This window comes from Lissotriton helveticus, chromosome 6 (assembly GCF_964261635.1).
Source record: "Lissotriton helveticus chromosome 6, aLisHel1.1, whole genome shotgun sequence".
Taxonomy (NCBI): domain Eukaryota; kingdom Metazoa; phylum Chordata; class Amphibia; order Caudata; family Salamandridae; genus Lissotriton; species Lissotriton helveticus.
Genome location: NC_136067.1, coordinates 1,653,127,278 through 1,653,142,636, shown reverse-complemented (window position 1 = coordinate 1,653,142,636; position 15,359 = coordinate 1,653,127,278). Strand labels below are relative to the sequence as shown.

Genomic DNA, 15,359 nt, shown 5'->3' with positions numbered 1-15,359 from the left:
CAGCGAGTCCATCGCTTTCCCTTTACCATCAACAAAAAGTCACAAGGATCAGAGCAATATCCCAGAGCAATGCTTGTCAATTTCGGAAACTTTTTGTTACGGGAAGCAATCTTCGACTTGGCAAGACCGACCAAAAAAAGACAATACAAAGGATATGCTTTCTTTAGCAGACCCGATTTTGCCCATGCAACGGTCGAGAGAAGATGGCGACTACGGCAACTCTTTTCCCCATTTGAAAAGATCGGCGCAACAGTCTTCTTACTTAATCCAGCCAGACTAAAAGTTATATTTAACGGCACAACGAGAAGCTTGTCCAGCGAAATTCAAGCGCAATCCTATTTGGAAGGGATCTCCGACCACAGTAAAGATAAAGTAAATCTTTCAAAAGTGAAAAAACACAAAAATAATCTCTTAAATTGTCAAAAAATGCAGAACTGCACAGACACTTAAGAGAATTTAAAGACCGATAATGCAGCCTATATCCACAGGCTACACTGTCCAGTACTTCAACTAGAAATTCCACCAAAAATCCACAAACAGCACAGCCTGTCAAGATTTCTCCACATAGAAAAACTTGCCTTCACCAGCAAAACCCTCTGGAATGATAGAGAGGAAGGAGTGGACAGACAAGCCCCATAGGCTGCCATTATGTGGCTCAGAACAGGATACTGTGCCTTTAAGAAAACTTCCCAGAACTCTCTCAGTATCCCAGAATGCACTGCAGGTCCCTTTTACTTTCAGTTCTTTTTTACGGCTCCTGCAAGCAGGACCCTGGAGCACTGAGCTCTCCCTTTTCAAGGGTTAATTGGTGATTTTTCACTTTTTCAAGTATTTGAGTGCTTTCATTTAAGTACTTTGGTGTTTTCTTCCTTGTGTGTGTCTTGGTCACTCTTGTATTTGTCAAGATACCTGCTTTGTTTGACAAATGCCCAGAGTGTCCGAGGAAGAAGGCCAAGTCGGACCCACATGAGGTGTGCATCGTCTGCCTTCCCTCATCTCATGTCCCAGAGGAGTGTTGCATCTGCCAGACATTATCCACCAGGACCCTGAGAGAGAGGATGAAGATCAGGCTCCAAGGCCTGGAAGATAGAAGACTGCAGACACAAGGTGGGTCTGGGCATGCTTCATCTGCCCATGCTGAGGCCTCTGGGGTGCTCCCCAGAGGCAGGAAGGCCAGCAAACGTCCTATTTCTCCGCCGACGTCGATAGCATCGACGACGGCGTCGAGAGGGATGACAGCAGTCTGTTCCCCGTCTCACCAGGGCTCTGGGTTGAAGCGGCGTCGACGTTCGACGTCAAGGGGACTGACGAGGCCGCCGTCAAGATCGCCGTCGACGGTGTCGTCGTCGTCGAGACATCGACGTTGAAGGAGTTCGGCCCGGCGTCGGCGCTCGCCGTCGAGGCGACACCGCCGCTCGCTGTCGGCGAAGAGGAGGTCGGCGTAGAGGGGATCCTCTACGTCGAAGACTCGCAGGCGTTCGACGTCGAGGGGACGTTCGACGTCCAGATGGCGTTCACCGCCGAGAAGGCGTTCGACGTCACGAAGGAAACGCTCGACGTCAAAGTCGACGGTCGCCGTCGAGGAAGAGACGTTCGTCGTCCAGACGTGACTCAACATCGAGACGAAGGCGCTGGTCGCCGTCGAGACGGCGTTCCTCGACGCCAAAGAAGCGCAGAAGAAGTTCTGGCGCCAGTAGTCCCTCTGGGTCAGCTGGGGCGTCTAGGTGACGTTCTCCAATGGGAGACACTATATCGCCTCCGCCTAAGAAGGAGAGGGAGTCGCAGGGCTCGGCGTATTCAGAGGTATATACACCTTCCAAGCCAAGATAGGCTACCCCATCTCCCTTGCCCAAGAAACCTCCGCCACGGAATCCCACTCCGCCTCCGCTTCCACCTCTGGTTCCACCTCATGGTCATCCTCTGCTACCTCCTCAAGGATTGCCTCCGGTTCCGCCGAGGTCGGTTTCGCTGCCACGGTACCCAACGCCTCCTAAGGGGACTCCTCAGCCGAGGGTCCCGGTCAGGCCGCAGTCTCCTGCTCCTGTGAGACCTGCGGAAACGTCCGAAGCCGAGGAGATCGCGCTCTCGGTCCGGACGGAGGGAGAGATCGCGGAGTAGTCGTCGGTCGTCGACAAGATCAAGGCGACGCTACAGGAGGCGCAGATCGAGATCCCACACGGGCTCTTCTGGGACCAGGGACTACTCGCCGACCTTGTTGGAATCCCCGGGGACGAGGGTGTCGCCAGTGGACGACATAGTCTCATTCCAAGATGTTCTGCTGAGGGGTGCGACTAAGTTGGGCATCACGTTGACGGTGCCCACACCCACGAAGTCCGTGATTTTCGAGACGCTACATAAAAAGCACCTGTCTCGGCCGTTGCTACCCCTAGTACCAGGATTGGTAGAGCCCGCTCAGGAGTTGTTTCTCACTCCGGCGGTGACGAAGGCGGCTCCCTCCAGGCTCTTCAAGGAGTACCGGGCTCCAGATTCTGACCCGGCCTTTCTCAGGATGGATCCGCCACTGGACTCGGTCATAGTGACAGCTGCTAGGAAGCAGCATGCCACCACCCCGTCGTCCATGGTACCTTCTGATAAGGAGAGCCGCTGGTTAGACTCTGCTGGCAGGAAGGTCTGTGGGACGGCGTCTACTGCAATGAAGGCTGCACGTGCCGCGGCTTTGCTGGAGCGATATGATCGAGCCCTGTGGGAATCCCTCCAGCAATTCGCTGAGCTCCTTCCTCGAGAGAAGAAAGAGGACTTTCAAGAGATTCTCAATGAGGGACTATTGGTGTCGAACCAAGTCATCAGCGCGGCTGCTGATGTGTCTCTTCTGGCGGCGCATGGATATTGCCATGGTGTCAACCAACGGCGCCACTCTTGGCTTCGCCTTACATCCCTCAAGCCAGAGACCCAACAACGGCTGGCCAACCTGCCTTTCTCAGGGGAAACCCTGTTTGGCAAGCATGCGGACGACGAAATGGCCCGCATGAAAGCGGAGGCCGAGACCCTGACGGCTGTCTGGTTGGAGAAGCCCAAGGAGAAGACCTACCGCCCGTTCCAGAGACGGTTCGGGGCGCAAGGCAAAAGGCGAGGGCAGGCTTCAGGACAGCAACAACAGTAGCAGCAGTAGTTCCGGAGGCCCTTCCAGAAGTGCCAGAAGGGCAGAGGCCAGCAGTCCGCAGCGGCGAACAAGGGCCAGGCTGGGTCTAGGCCCTGAGCGGTTACTTCCCCTACATCCGTTACCCACTCCGGTGGGGGGGGGGAAGCGTTCAATTTTTTCTGGCAGAGTGGAGAAAAATTACTCCGGACAAGTGGGTGCTGAATATTGTTTGCAATAGATAGTCTTCGGTTCACCAGCCCGCCTCCAGCAATTCCACCGGTCAGCTCGCAGTTTCAGCTGCGTGAGCTCCAGGCGGAGGCCGATATCCTGTTAAGGAAAAGGGCGATAGAAGACGTACCTCTGTCTCAAGGGGGAAGATGTCTGTACTCCCGGTTCTTTCTGGTTCGCAAGAAGGACAAGAACGAGTTCAGGCCCATTCTGGATTTGCGACAAGCAAACAAGTGAATTCGCAGAGAGAAATTTCGCATGCTATCGTTGCATCAGATTTATCCTCAGCTGCTATGTGCTATAGACCTACAGGATGCGTACTTCCATGTGCCCATTGCACACAAACACAGGAAGTTCCTGCGATTCCAAGTCTGCGCCAATCATTACCAGTACACAGTACTGCCATTCGGGCTGAAGTCTGCGCCCAGAACATTCTCGAAGTGCACGGCAGTGGTAGCTGCACACCTGAGGAAGAACAAGGTGTTTGTCTACCCGTACCTAGACGATTGGTTGATCAAGGCCTCCTCCTTCTCGGATGTTCAAGCGCACTTCCAGAAGACGTGCGTTATCTTGAACAAGCTGGGGTTGCACATCAACATGTCCAAGTCTGTCCCGACTCTGGTCCAGTGCATACAGTACTTGGGAGCCTCCATCAATATGCTGTCAGCAAGCGTGTCTCCTTCGGAGGAGAGACGATTATCACTCCTTCGGAAGGCTCAGGGTCTTATGACCGTTCCATCTACAACAGTGAGGACGGTGTCTTCTCTACTGGGGTCGATGGCCTCTTGTATCTTCCTCACGCCACACGCACGGCTGCACATGAGACCATTGCAGGAGTGCTTGGAGGATCAGTGGGATCAGAGGAAAGGATCTTGGGACGACAAGATACGACTGTCTCTGCATGCTCTTCAGTGTCTGAAGTGGTGGTGTTCAGCGGAGAATCTCCTCAGAGGGGTTCCCTTCCACAAGGACATTCCTTTTTTTTTTTTTGTTTTTTTTAAATATTTTTATTGTCGCAGGAATCGATAATACAGAAACATCATACATAAGTACCGTTACATTCTCAAGTGTTTTTTTTTTTTTTTTTTTTAAAAACATAAATTTACGTTGCTTGTAATAAAGGGTTAGGGTGTTGGCATAAGAAAAACAATAATAAGAAAGAAGTAAGTGAAACAACCTTAAGACGGCCCTATCAAAAAAAGGAGATATTTCCCAAAAACGGATAATGATAGTTCAGTTAAATCTCACAAGTGTCTTCATATATCAGCACTATTCCACAGTTTTTATACTTCAAAAAATTGCTTCCAGATTTTTTCTTTTCTAGCTAAGGTTTTTAGTCCTCTATGTTTTGCGAGTGTAAGTTCCATGGTTCTGATTTCTATGACTAATGTTAACCAATCAGCTACAGTTGGGGTGTTCTTAGATATCCAAGCTCTTGCTATGATTAGTCTTGCACAGGCTAATAAGATTGTTATGAGATCTTGATTGAGACAGTGAGTCTCATAAATATCAAGTAAAACCAGTTGGGGTGATAAATCCGGTACTTTAATCTGACTGTCTTGAAGATGTTTTATAATTCCCATCCAGTAGCTGGAGTACGCCGGGCAAGAATAGAGCATATGTTCTATATCAGCAGCGTAAGTGTTGCACTTCATACATTTTGTTTTTTCTGAAGTTTGGTTCCCTTGAGCCCAAGCGGATATTCTCTCTGGAGTGTAGTATAATTCTGTAATAGTCCTGTATGATTGTAGTCTTAAGTTGGAGGAATGTACAACATCATTTATATGAGTTAAAGCTTTACTGATCTGTTCTGAATTTATGTCCCGATTTAGCCGGTGAGACCATTTAGTAGCTAAGTTGGTGGTATTTTCAGTTTTATCCTTGGTTAGAAGTTGATATCCCAACTTTATAAGTGATTTAATTTTATCGGAATATATACACTCTATAATTTCAGACTGGGTAATTGATGTTAATTTCATTTTATTAATAAAGAAGTCTCTCAGCTGGCGATATCGGTAGTGCATATCATTTGTCACACCATTTAAAATTTTCAAGGTGTCAAAATCTAACATGCCATTATGTCCAAATATGTCGCCTAGTGTGTTAAGACCACAATTAATCCAACGATACCCAGTCCCATCTGAAAAAATTCCTGGAAGACCCGGGTTGTCCCATAGCCTGAGTTCCGTATTATAAAATGAAATCTGACTGATATGCATAATCTTCTTCCAGATATTTATAGCATGCTTAGCAGTCTTAAATCTCACCCGTTTGTAGTAATTTGGGTCGTGTGTGCGGAGCAAAAATTGGTTGGAGTCAGTGCCTAACAAATATTGATAAAAAAAAATGCATGACTCTTTCTTAAGTAAGCTCCGAATTCTAAAAAAAAAAGTTGCCAGAAAGTATAATTTAAAATCTGGAAAAACAAGTCCCCCTTTTGAGATTGGTAGTTTCAAAAATTTTATAGCCCTACGTGCCTTTTTGTATCCCCAAATAAAACTGCTACAAACGGAATCTAGTTTTTTAAAGAAAGATTGGTTCGGTTGTAGTGGTATGGCTCTAAACAAATAGAGTAGCTTGGGGAGTATTTTCATTTTGATCAGATTTATCCGACCTACCAGACTAAGAGGGATTTTGTGCCAATTTTTAAGTGTTGTGGAGGTTTCTTTTAAAAAAGTATCATAGTTTGTTTCCAGTATTTTCCCTACTTTAGCCATTAACTTGATACCTAGATAAGTAGCTTCTTTGCAGGTGTCATAGACATGTATATCGGGAGTATAATTAGCTATGATTTGAGTTTTACTCACGTTCAGTTTGTAGCCTGACACTAGACCATATATATGGGCCTCATTAATAATTTCTGGCATAGCGCTGTTAAAGTCGCTCGTATAAATAGCTATGTCGTCGGCATAAGCCGTTAGTTTCAGAACAGTTCCTCCATGACTCACTGGAATAATGTTTACTTGATCATTTAGTGCATTTAGAAAAGGTTCTAGAGATAGGGCAAAAAGTAAGGGGGAAAGGGGGCAGCCCTGTCTCGTGCCTCTTAGTATTTTAAAGTTTGCTGATTCTTTATCTCCATAACTAACCAAAGCTAAAGGTTCATCATAGAGGGACATAACCCAATCCAGGTAAGATCCGGAAAGACCCAATTTCCTTAATACTTCCCACAAATAATTCCACCCCACTCGGCCAAAAGCCTTTTCTGCGTCTAACAAAATCATACCGAGTGGGGTGTGTGTAACTTCAGCAACGTCAAAGGCAATTATAGAGGTGTTAACGTGTGTAGTAGTATCCCTTCCCATGACAAAACCGTGTTGTTGTAGATTAACCAAGGAAGGCATACTAGGGGCCAGCCGATTTGCCAGTATCTTAGAAAAGATTTTAGCATCAGTGTTAAGTAAAGAAATCGGTCGGTAAGACCCACATTCTTTTTCCGGTTTCCCTTTTTTCAAAAAAAATATTATTTTCGCTATTTTCCATGAAGGAGGTGCTTTTTTGGTTACACTAATTGAGTTTATTACTTTCTCTAATAGAGGTAGCAGTTCTTGTGCGCAAAGTTTATAAAGTTCTCCTGGTAGGCTATCTTCTCCGACCGCTTTCCCTGATGGTAAACTATCTATGGCCCGTTTTATTTCATCTAGTGTTATTACAGAGTTGAGTTGTTCAATGGTTTCTATACTGAGTGTTTGAGATGTAGTTAAGTTTTTATCTAAATATTGTGTTATGGCTGGTTTTGCAGGTGATGTCTCTGGAGTGTACAATTGTTGGTAAAATTTAACAAACTGGTTTAATATTTGATCCGTTCTGTCGTATGTATTTAAGTCAGTCCCTACTATTTCTTTAATTTTTGTTTTAGCTTTCCTGTCCGCGGTTTTAAAGGCCAGTAATTTCCCAATGCGATCGCCACCCTCATATTGTCTGAATTTATATTTTTGTAATTGTGAAGTGTATCTTTCTCTCAGTGTTTTTAGTAAACCTGCTTGTGATTTCGCCAGTTTTAGCCTAATACTCTCAATGTTATCCCTTGCATATTTCGTTGCCTCTGCCAAGCTTATTTCCAAATTTCGTATCTCGTCTATTATTTGTTTCTTCTCATGGCGAATCTCAGCATTTTGCCTAAATATGTATTGTTGGGCAAAACCTCTGATACTGCATTTACATGAGTCCCAAACCATATTAATATTAGCAGTATTAATATTAATTGAGATAAATTCCTGAATATGTTGCTTGAGTAAGGTTGAGAATCTTGTATCTGTTAATAAATGTCTCGGGAAAGAGAACTTTCGTGTTTCTTTAATTTGGTCAGGAAACATAACCTCAAGTAATAGTGGGTTGTGGTCAGAAGTAATTTTAGGGCAGATATCTATCGAGCAGTTATCTAAAATTTGTTCTGTGGCCCAAATCATGTCAATTCTTGAACAAGATCTATGCGGTATAGAGTAATATGTGTATCCTGCCTGAAGAGGATATTTTGATCTCCATATGTCTCTGACATTATTCAATCTAGCTAATTCCAAGATAGCAGTTCTAACTTTATTCATTCTTTTAAGTTTACTTTGCCCGGTGGAATCAATTTTATAATTGATAGTACAATTAAAATCCCCAGCTAATACTAATTCTCCTTCCCAATCCAGTAAGTATAAACTTAATTCTTCAAAAACCCTAGGGTCGTCGATATTTGGTCCATATATTACACATAATACTATCTTGCAGTTATCACATTGTATCTGTGCAATTGCCCACCTCCCACGAACATCTGATGCAGTTTTTGTTGTTACATATCTAGCACCTCGTTGTATTAAAATAGCTACCCCTCTTATGGTCTCATCTAAAGTAGAGCATACCACCAAATTGTAATTCAATTGTGAAAGCAACTTACGGTCTTGATATTTAATATGTGTTTCTGACAGTAGAACTATATTCGGGTTATACATCTTAATCTCCTCTTTTACTAAGTTTCTCTTATTTTTACTATTCAGGCCGTCCACATTCCAACTTAATATTCTTAATTTAGACATATTACTATCCTATTGGTTATCCAGTACAAATTTCTCCCGACTGCCTTTGCCCTTTTCATATATATTCCATTTTCTTTATTTAAACTTAAAGCGACAATCGAATCCTGCGATCCATTTTTTACACACATTTTTCCCCCCCACCCCTGACCAAAATGGTCAGACCCTCCCCTGCCTGGACCCAAGCGAGGCCCACGCACCCACCCGTCCCTTAGGGGGGAGCACCCCTCTATCTAGTGCTGCCGCTGAAAAGGCAGCAGAGAGAGAAAGCCATCATGATAATCTGCTCATGCTCATGCCACAATTACTTAATTTCGTAGCAGTTACATAGCTCCTTGTTTGCTCGTTCTTTTTTAACCTACAACAGTTTAGCCGATATACTATTTAGTTTTCATTCTGTTTTTCTCTTTCATTTTCCCTAGAGAGTTTTTCCAGAGCTTGTTCGGCATCTTCTAAATCTGTAAAAAAAAAAACACCTTGCCATTTCGTATAATTTTGAGACGAGCAGGTTCTTGGAGATAGGCCATGCACCCCAAATTTTTGAAAGGATCTATCAACTTCCTAAGCTCCCAACGTTTATCCATGGTGCCCTTGCTAAGATCTGATTTCACAAAAAATGTTAAATTATCAACAGTCACGGGATTGTTCGGTCTTGCTTTCAGTGATACAGCTTGCCGCAAAAGAAAATTACCAAAATAAATCAGAAGCGGTCGAGGAAATTTACTATTAGTGTTCTTTTGTATCAGAGGCAGTCTATGGACTCTTTGCAACTGTGAGTCCCAGTCCCAGTCCGCAAGATCAGAAAAGGATCTGTGGAAGAGTTTCACCACAAATGTCCTAGGGTCGGACCCCTCCATTCCTTCCGGTATACCAAATAGGCGGAGATTTTGCCTTCGAGCGCGATTTTCCAAATCCGCCACCTTGGCCTCTAATTTAGTAACTCTTAAAGAATTTTGTTTTGTGGTTGCTGAGGTCTTATTAATATCTCCTTCAACTTCTACAATGCGTTGTTTAATATCCTCAATCTCTTTAGTCGCGCCTCCCAGGCCTTGGCAGATGGTACTCATTGTTTCTTGCATCTTAGTGTTGTCTTCTCTAAGTTGCAGATACTGTTGTTGAGTCTCCGCTCTCTGCTCAAGGAGAGTCTGCATTATTGATTTCATGAACATCCTTGTTGGATCTGGAGTCTCATGAGTATTAAGAAAGCTAAAAAGACTAGCCGGGTTAGTATTAGCGGAGTCATAAGATTCATGTGGTACCTTTACTTGAGCACATGTTTCAGTTAGCACTCCAGAACCTGTTAGTATATCTTGTATCTTACTATGAGAGTCATCTGATCTCGTTTCTTTGACCTTTTCTCCACAACTATTGGCTATATTCTCGATAGGAGTTTCTGTAATCGGTATCTGTGTTTGTTTCAGTTTCGAGATTATAGTCTGATTTTCCTCATTTACCTCATTTAGTTGACCTGAGCTGATGGTAACAAGATCCAAATCTTGATCATCTGATTCAAGTGTCTCATTATTAAATTCCGTGAGAGTTGAAACATTATTATCAGTTAAAATAGGCGGGGGGATTGTACCTGTTACGCGTGCCCCAGATGCAAGCACTGAGTCAATCGTGGCTAAGGCAGATTGTTGCAGGGACTCTTGATTGATAGAGGCATCATCTTGAATATGTTCGCTAGTAATGTCTATAAAATTAGTTTTGCGAGCCCCCTGAGTATTAAGGGCCTCGTCTGGGCTGGCACCTGACAATCTTAGAGCCATGCTCTTGACTCCCCCCTTCGCCTCAATCCACCTTCTCAGAGGACTATCGTCGATTAAGCGACTTTTCTTATTTCCAACAGCTTCCTTGCTGACTATTTTAAGTAGGACATTTTTTTGTTTAGTTCTAGCTTTCATTTTAATTTTCTTCACGGTGGTTTTTTTAATTGCTGGGTTCTTAAGTGCTCCTTCAGCTCCCTCGTCTTCTGTTAACTCCTCGTACTCTAAATTCGAGTCATCATTGTCAGCTACAGACGTGCAATCCAGCACTGTGCTCTCGCCATTTCCTTTCTCCCTTAATTCGGTTATTTCGACTGGGGCATTATTAGTATTTTCGGTAGCGAAGATGGACTGCTCCACGCTGCTTTTTGGTTTATCTTGGGGTTGAGCTTTAGTTTTTGCACTCTCGGGGTCTTCTACCCCTTCTGTGGATTCAGCGGTTCTGCTGTTCGCTGCCTGTGTCTCCAGAGTAGCTTCTAACACATCTGTACAAGAGAGATTAGCGGTAGCAGAGAGTTCTTTAACATTTTCCGCATCCGAGTTTACCACCATTATTGAGTTAGATCTGTTATTTCCTAGTTTTTCAGCTTCCTTCTCAGTATTGTTCAATGTTTGAATTTTGAGCTCTTTAGCCGGTATACCATTTTTCTCTTTTGCTTTTGGCCCACCGTTTTTATCCACTCCGTTGTTTTCCTGGGCAAACTGAACAGACTGAGTCTCTTTACTGCTGTTAGGCCCCCCCACAACTGCAGCCCCAGCTATCCCTGTGATTGCAGCCATTGTACTTGCGTTTAGTGGTCTACCAGCTGGGGCGGTCTTCTTGCTCCGTGTAGTCCGCTGCCGTCCGGACATCGATTCCCCTGATTCCTCCGCTTCTGCTCGCTGTAGCTGCCGCTGAGCACCTGTGAAGGCTGTTTCCAGGTACAGGTGTGCAGTCCGCTGAGGTGAACCAGCTCCGCCTCTCCCTCTCCCTCTGTCTCCCGGCGTGGTGACCGGTCGAACTACCGCATAGAACCAGATGCGGAAGGTACGAGAGGTATTATTGCTTAACTGTAACAGTGCCCTTATCATTGAGCTTCTTTATCTTTCCAGCCAGAGACTGAACACACGTAATCCCATATAATTGTGCGTCTCTCCGCTTCTCCGCTTCTCCGCTTCTCTCTACTTCACCAGCTCTGAATGTCTGTAGTTTCCTCAGCTCTCCGACACAGAAAGCCAAGCGCCGCACGAAACAGACTCTCGGCAACTCTGAAAATCTGTAGTTTCTCCGCTCTCTGCTCACTGGTCTCAAATATCACGCAGCTCAAAACAAGGTCTCGGTGCCTCTGAATATCTGTAGTTTTCTCCACTCCCCGATCTCACATATCTCCCTGCTCGCAAGAACGCTGACCCCTCAAGGCAGAATCTCGGCGGAGCAGAGCAGAATCATGTAGCGTCCTCACTCGGCGGTTTCAGCCCGCCATCTTGACTCCTCCCCTCTCAGCAAGGACATTCCCACACAGACTATCGTGACGGATGCGTCTCTCCACGGCTGGGGGGCGCACTCCGGAGACTTACAGATACAAGGAACGTGGTCCCAGTCGGAGTCCACGTATCGCATCAATTTCCTGGAACTCAGAGCTGTTCACTTGGCACTGAAGGCCTTTCTTCCATCCTTCCAGACCAACTCTCTGCTTGTACAGACGGACAATACGACCACGATGTATTACCTCAACAGGCAGGGGGGCTCGAGATCGCGCACTCGGTCGCAGGAGGCGCAGGCGATCTGGCATTGGCTTCTAGCCAGAGGACCGATAACTGCTACCCATCTACCAGGTGTGCAGAATGTTCAGGCCGACGCACTGAGCAGACTGATTCAGGAAAACCACGAATGGGTCATAAACGACGAAGTACTAGGAGAAGTCTTCGCAAGGTGGGGGACTCCAGACGTAGATCTGTTCGCCACCGCCGAAAACCGCAAATGCCGAGACTTCGCCTCCAGGTACTACCAGCAGGGGACGCTGGGGAATGCGTTATAGATCAACTGGGTGAACAGCTTTCTGTACGCTTTTCCACCCATTCCCCTGATTCCGGCGGTGCTCATCAAGCTGTCCCAGTCCAGGGCGCGGGTGATCCTGATTGCCCCGGAATGGCCCAGGCAGTGGTGGTTCACGGACCTGCTTCACCGGTCTCTCCTTCCTCACATACGGCTGCCGTGCCGGCCCGACCTTCTTACGAAGTTCGGGGGGCAGATGGTGCACCCCAACCTCTCGTCTTTGAGTTTGGCGGCATGGCTCCTGAGATAGTGCAAAATGGGCATTTGAATCTACCAGAAGATTGTATGGACATACTGAAGAAGGCTAAGCGACCTTCCACTAGGACTTCCTATGCTTTCAAGTGGAAAAGATTTTGCATCTGGTGCAAGTCCAAGAACTATGACCCAACGACGTGTAAGGAAGATGTCATCCTTCCGTATCTTCTACATTTGGCGCAGTCTGGCCTTAATGTCCATTCCATTAAGGTTCCTCTCGCTGCGCTGACTGGCTACAGGAAATGCCCTTCACAGACTTCCTTCTTCCAGATCCCTGTGATCAAAGATTTTTTGGAAGGCTTGAAGAAAGTGTTCCCTCCTGTCCGGCTTCCTTCGCCTTCATGGGAATTGAACGTGGTGCTGTCCAGATTGATTGAAGGAGCCTTTTGAACCTATTCATAAGGCTTTGTTGCAGCACCTGTCCTGGAAGGCGGCGTTCCTCGTGGCCATTACATCGGCCCGCAGGGTGAGTGAAATTCAGGCGTTGTGTTGCCAAGAACCTTCTACTGTATTTCATGCTGCGAAGGTTGTTACGCATACTCGCCCTAAATTTCTTCCGAAGGTTATATCTGATTTCCATGTTAACCAGACCATAACTTTACCTACGTTTTTTCAGAATCCTTCATCTCCAGCGGAAATGTCTCTGCATTCCCTGGATGTCAGGAGGGTGTTGAAATTGTATCTGGATAAAACCAAAGATATTCGTAGGTCAGACCAATTGTTTATCAATTATGGATCAGTCAGGACCGGTCTTGCTACCTCAAAACAGTCCATCTCGAGGTGGATTGTGTCCTGTATACAATTGTGTTACCAGAAGGCTAATAAGACCTTAGGGGGTTAACCTAAGGCTCATTCCACCAGGGGCAAAGCTGCCACGACTGCTTTGCTAAGTAATGTTCCAATTGCAGAAATCTGCAAGGCAGCCACTTGGAAGTCGGTCCATACCTTTGCTAAGCATTACTGTCTGGACACTGATGGCAGGACAGACGCTCAGGTTGGGCAGGCTTCGCTGCGAAATCTGTTCGCACAGTAGTGGTGTTACTTCTTTTTCTCCACCGCCGCTTTGATGTGGGGGATGGGCTTGCCATTCTATTCACTAGATTATGACTATACACAGAGATCCCCTACTACAGAAGGAGTAGTTTCTGTCCTGTAACTCCAGTTCTGTAGTAGGGGTAGCTCTGTTATAGTCATAAGCGCCCGCCCTCCTCCCCGGTGGAGAGAGATATTCATGTGATGAATGCTACAGGTCTGGCGTGTTATGCCTTCAAAAAGAACTGAAAGTAAAAGGGGCCTGCAGTGCATTCTGGGATACTGAGAGAGTTCTGGAAAGTTTTCTTAAAGGCACAGTATCCTGTTCTGAGCCACATAATGGCAACCTATGGGGCTTGTCTTTCCACTCCTTCCTCTCTATCATTCCCGAGGGTTTTGCTGGTGAAGGCAAGTTTTTCTATGTGGAGAAATATGGACAGGCTGTGCTGTTTGTCTATTTTTGGTGGAATTTCTAGTTGAAGTACTGGACAGTGTAGCCCGTGGATATAGGCTGCATTATCTGTCTTTAAATTCTCTCTTAAGTGTCTGTGCAGTTCTGCATTTTTTGACAACTTAAGAGATTATTTTTGATTGCTCCAGGGTCCACGCACATGGGAGGAACTATTCACTCGATTATGACTATAACAGATATACCCCTACTACAGAACTGGATTTACAGGACAGAAACTACTCCATCTCAGCCATTAGGAATTGGTAGATATGTGTAGGGTATGCTCGCATACTCTTGTCCAAACTTCAATTTCTGCCAAGTTGTGTACCACAAAGTTGCTAATGTTTGGTAACAGAAAGACGTCTATAAGAATACCCCCTCTTTTGTATGTACGGTACTTGAATTGTGCATGCTAAAGCAATCCTATATGAAGCGATTGTGGTAGTGCACTCTAACCCGTGACAAGGTTTAGGGTAACCAACAGCTAATATATCTTGTCATTTGAATGGTTCCTTATTGCATTTTACACAATATGATGCTGACACAATTAGAAAAGAAAGGAATTCTGGTCACCACATTGCCGTTTTAATGTTGACTATCAAACTGAAATAGTTAACCTGTTTACATAGGTAATTACATTTCTTAATTACGTTTCCTTTGTGGAATCTTCATTGATATTCGTAAGCAGTGAATAATACTGCCCATGTGTTGGTCCCAGAGCACTTTCATCAAATATTTGTGTTCATTTGTGTATACATTGACTATTTAGAATTAAAAAGCCTAGCTATAGTCTAAATGTATCTGATTTATTTTGGCAATGAAAAGAAATTTAAATGGAAAAAAATCCACTACTTTGGCGTTTAATAGAGCTGCAAGTATTGGTATCCCATTATGCCCTGGAGTGGCAGTCACTTGGTTCTCTTTTTAAGCATTTAAACAAGACCCCTGAGCACTGACCTACACATTTTTTTGCTACTCGACATGAAAATCTTTCCAAACTAATTTTTTCCCTTTGCATTCAACCTAATCAGAGACTGAGAATGTTTTCCAGTGCTTTCTGACTGACTATCCTTGAAAAAAAAAAAAAAAAGAATTCTATAATCTTCTTTCACATTTTGTCAAGTGTTTTTCTTGTGTTAAAAACAAAGCAGGAAATAAAATCATGAACCAGGCTCTCACTTTGTGGAGATGTGGCACTTTTATTCATAGAGGTCACACAGGATACTAAATGACATAGAAAATTTGCATTTGCACAATCCTAGAGGCTAATAAGTTCTGAGAAATAGATGAACTGTGAGCCATACATGTTCCTAAGGTATCCTGTTGCCCCCTCTCGAGATCCTCCCAGAGAAAATCTCTACAATCCCTTCTAGATAAGTCACTTTTGCTGGCATGCATCATCAACACTATTCTACACGCCTGCTGCCTACTCCTCGTTGACAACTGGATTAGCAATGTAGAAAAGATTTAATAT

The 15,359-nt window shown here is 45.0% G+C and overlaps 1 protein-coding gene across 3 annotated transcripts in view; it reads left to right on the top strand.

Moving 5' to 3' along the window:
• Positions 1 to 15,359, top strand: part of GPCPD1 (glycerophosphocholine phosphodiesterase 1) — a 733,645-nt gene that overhangs the window by 352,977 nt on the left and 365,309 nt on the right. The window lies entirely within an intron of this gene.